This window comes from Chrysochloris asiatica, unplaced genomic scaffold, assembly GCF_000296735.1.
Source record: "Chrysochloris asiatica unplaced genomic scaffold, ChrAsi1.0 scaffold00011, whole genome shotgun sequence".
NCBI lineage: Eukaryota > Metazoa > Chordata > Mammalia > Afrosoricida > Chrysochloridae > Chrysochloris > Chrysochloris asiatica.
This window is the reverse complement of record NW_006408529.1, coordinates 2284242-2288977: the sequence shown is the minus strand read 5'-3', so window position 1 is coordinate 2288977 and position 4736 is coordinate 2284242. Positions and strand designations below refer to the sequence as shown.

The 4736-nt window shown below is 38.3% G+C and overlaps 1 pseudogene; it reads left to right on the top strand.

The window, feature by feature from the left end:
* The first annotated feature begins 3040 nt into the window (after positions 1–3040).
* LOC102836006 lies at positions 3041–3936 on the top strand (annotated as a pseudogene).
* The last annotated feature ends 800 nt before the right edge of the window (positions 3937–4736 follow it).

Genomic DNA, 4736 nt, shown 5'->3' with positions numbered 1-4736 from the left:
GATCCGCCATCTTGTTTGTTGTCCGCTCTCCCTTCTTGATGGTCCTGGGGTTCCCTCTGCATCTAAAATGAAAGATTAAACACTCCCTGCTTCCAGTTGTACATCTACAATTACATTTTCACAATAGTGGTTTTTTTGAGAAGTTTTTAAGATTCATCATATAATCTATCTTGGTGAATGATCCTTTTGTACTTGAGAATAATTTTTATGTGCAATTGGCGGATATATGTTTATATATAAATAAGGTTATCTTAATAAATACTGTCATTCAGACCTTTTATATCATTGCTATTTTATTCCTAATTATTGTTAACAATTACTGAGAAAGTGGTATTAGAAATTCCAGAAATAACTGTGGATTTGTCGATTTTTTTTTCCTTTGTCCAATCAGCTTTTCCTTTACATTTTTTAATCTGTTACTAGGTTTATCCATATTTATAATTTTTATGTTCTACTGATCCACAATACCTTTACTAATTTTAACTGTTCCTTTCTCTGTAAAAATTTATTGTCTCAAATCATTTTTTTCACATTAGTAGAGTTTTTTTATTAGTATTTTTATAGTATACATTTCTACAACTTTTAACAGTTAAACTTTTTGTGTTTTGGTAATTAGAGTTAATTAGAGTGTGTCTGCTAGAGACAGCATACAATTTTGTCTTACTTCTTAAAACAATCTGAAAATCTTTATCTTTTAAGTGGGGAGTTGTAATTTATATTTATTGTAATTATAAGTATGGTTAATTTTAGTCTGTCATTTTGCTATTTGCTTTATATTTCGTCTGTTTTTTTCTTATCTTTTCTTCTTTTGTTCCTCATTTTCTTATTTATTTTGGTATAATCCCATAATTTTCACCATTCATTTTTATTTCTCTATTAGCTAGGATCTCTGGAAACTATATGGGGAAGTCTACTTTGACCTATATGGTTGCACTGAGTAGAAATTAACTCAAAGGCAATATGTTATTTATTAGTTTTTCAATACTTTGTTATGTTAAAGGGCTTGCTCTAAGGATTACAATATGCATTTTTGAATTAATACAATCTATTTAGTGTTAGAGGAGATCTGGTAGCATACTGGTTACGAATCAGGCTGCTAATCTCACGGTCAGCAGTCCAAAACTCCCAGCTGTTCCACAGGAGATGAGGCTTTCTGCTTCTGTAAAGATTTACAGCCTCAGAAACCCTGTACAGGGTGGCTATGATTTGGAACTGACTCCACGGCACATAACAACAACAATTTAGTATTAACACCATACAACTTCACACATAATAATCTTAGTACAGTGTTGTTTTTTTTAAAGTTTTTATTGTGAATTGAGTGAAAGTTTACAGAGCAGATCATCAGTTTTACATCAACAATTCATACTTTGTTTCATTACAATGACTATAATTCCCTCTGTGTACCATCAATTAACAGTATTTCTCTCTATTCATTTTAGCTTTTTTAATTTTTTTAATACTCAGGCATATATAATAATTTACATCAGCAAAGGGCATATTCTGAAAGTTTGCCTCCTGGGCACCAGCTCTCAGTCCTTCTCTTTCTGTGAATCTAGAATTCTCAGCTGCTTCCTTTCTCCATGTCCCCATCTCTTCCTCCATCTCTGGTGTTGCTGCTTCTCTGGATAAGGTCCCACATTACGCTTGTGGTATTCTCCCTTGGTGGTCCTAGGGTCCTCTGTTTCTGGACTGTAAGATGAACTACTCCCCAGTTTTGTTACAAAACTTCTACCTTTACAATTGTGACAGTCACAATTAGTCATGATAACAATTACTATTGAATTGTAAGAATCTTATCCCATCTCTTTTTACCAGTCCCATCTAGAAAAGATGAAAACGACTCAGTGGGGACACTATCTTCCCCTACATACTCTTATAATAAACTCCCTCTTGAAACCTTGTAAGCCAGCCACTTCATGCCTTTATCGCACCCTCATTTTAGGTAGCCAGTACCTAAATTGCCCATCTCTGTCTACCCTGTATATGGAGGGGATAGTATTGAGCCTTGATGTGAAGACTCCTTCCCTTTCTGTTGGTATTTTGAGCTATTACATCCACGAGTATAGGTCAAGTTTATCAAATTGTAGCAATTTACCCTCATTTTCTTTAAAAAAATTTTTTTTTTAAAAATCTTCCTCTAGTCGTGTTCTGATTAAGTCATTGAGGCTAGATCAAATGGGTACTATATGCAAGTTTGGGTGTTTTTGTGTGTCTCCCCTTACTTCATATTGGCTGGATGCTTCACTTTCAGCTCTAGCCCACTTTCAGCTCATGTCCTTGTCCATGGGCTCAGGAGTCCCCAGGTTTCACCACACTTTGGACCCTCCAGCCCTTCCTCTTCTCTCTCGTCTCCAGGTTAACAAACTTCCTCTTCTCTCTCTAGTCTCCAAGTTAACAAAGAATCTTTTATTTTTGTTTATTTTTTTAGTATGGGTATCTTCTCTTAAGCTTAAAAAATAATGGTCTTATGCAATATTTGCCCTTTTGTGACTGATTAATTTCACTCCTACCACTCATCTGTCAGTTTGTCGTACTGGTGGCTTGTGAGTTGCTGTGATTCTGAAACCTATGCCACCAGTATTTTAAATACCAGCAGGTCACCCATGGTTGACAGGTTTCAGATGCGCTTCCAGACGAAGACAGACTAGGAAGAATGAGTGAAGAACTACTTCCGAATATTTAGTCACTGAAAACCTTATGAAGAGCAGAGAAACACTGTCAGACATAGTACCAGAAAATGAGCCCCTCAGGTTGGAAGGCACTCAAAATTCGACTGGGGAAGAGCTGCCTCCTCAAAGTAGAGTTGACTGTGATGACACGAATGGAGTAAAGCCTGTGGAAGAAAAGCCCACAGGACCTTCATTTGCTGATGGGGCACAACTCAAAACGAAGAGAAACAGCTATAAACATCCACTGAAAATTGTAACATGGAATGTACGATGTTTGAACCTGGGAAAATTGGAAGTTGTCAAAAATGAAATGGAATGGCCCAGAGCCCCGAAGTCAAAGCCAGTTCCAGTTCCAGTTTTGCTGCAGCATGACAGATGCCAATGTGTCCTTCACCAAGGACTTCCTTGCAGATGGAGTGGCCGCGGCCATCTCCAAGACCGCAGTAGCACCCATCGAATGAGTCAAGCTGCTGCTGCTGCATGTGCAGCATGCCAGCAAGCAAATCACCGCAGATAAGCAGTACAAGGGCATTATCGATTGTGTGGTTCGGATCCCCAAGGAGCAGGGAGTCCTGTCCTTCTGGCGTGGTAATCTGGCAATGTCACCAGATACTTTCCCACCCAAGCTCTCAACTTTGCCTTCAAAGATAAATGCAAGCAGATCTTCCTGGGTGGTGTGGACAAGAGGACTCAGTTTTGTCACTACTTTGCTGGGAATTGGACATCCGGTGGCACTGCTGGAGCAACATCCTTGTGCTTCATGTACCCTCTTGATTTTACCCATACCTGTCTAGCAGCTGATGTAGAGAAAGCTGGTGCCAAAAGAGTTCAAAGGCCTTGGTGACTGCCTGGTTAAGATCTCCAAGTCTGATGGGATTAAGAGTCTGTACCAAGGCTTTAATGTGTCTGTGCAAGGCATTACCATCTGCCGGGCTGCCTACTTCGATATCTATGACACTGCAAAGGGAATGTTTCCAGACCCCAAGAGTACTCACATCTTTGTCAGCTGGATAATCGCTCAATTCGTCATGGCTGTGGCTGGACTGACTTCCTATTCATTCGACACTGTTCGTCGTCGCATGATGATGCAATCAGGGCACAAAGGAACTGATACCGTGTACACAGGCACCCTTAACTTCTGGAGGAAGATTGCACATGAAGAAGTAGGCAAGCCTTTTTCAAGGGCACATGGTCCAAAGTGCTCAGAGACATGGGTGGCACTTTTGTGCTTGTCTTGTATGATGAAATCAAGAAGTATATATAAGTTATTTCCTAGTTTGTTTTCCCCTGTGAATGGGCATGTTCTATTATTGAACACATCTTGAGAATTCTTGACAGATTGTTGGCTGTCTATATCCATGGCAACTATCTACTGGTTGAAAATATGAAACAATAATATTCACCTGAACACTTTTCTCTTAAAGTCATTTCCATGAGGATACTGATGATGATGAGGATGGGACTCAATTATATTTTTTATTTCAGTCATTCCTAATAAAGAAAAAAATTGAATGAATAAAAAGATCTGAAACACACACACACAAAATGAAATGGAATACATAAACATCAAAATATTAGGTATTAGTGACCTAAATGGACTGGTATTGGCCATTTTGAATCTGACAATAACATGGTTTACTATGCCGGAAATGACAAATTTAAGAGAAATGATGTTGCATGCATTGTCAAAAAGAACATATACATGATCAGTCATTAGGTATAATGTTGTCTGTGAGAGGGTAATATCCATGTGCCTACAGGAAAGTCCAGTTAATACCTCTATTACTCAAATTTATGCACCAACCACTAAAGCCAGTAAGGATGAAATAGAAGAATTCTGTCAACTTCTTCAATCTGAAATAGATCAAACACACAATCAAGATGTATAGATCATTACTGGTGATTGGAATGCAAAGGTTGGGAGCAAAGAGGAAGGATCAACAGTTGGACTATATGGCCCTGGTGATAGACATCATGCTGGAGAACGCCTGTTAGAATTCTGCAAAATCAGTGATTTGTTCATTTCAAATACCTTCTTTAGACAGCATAACAGACGACTATACA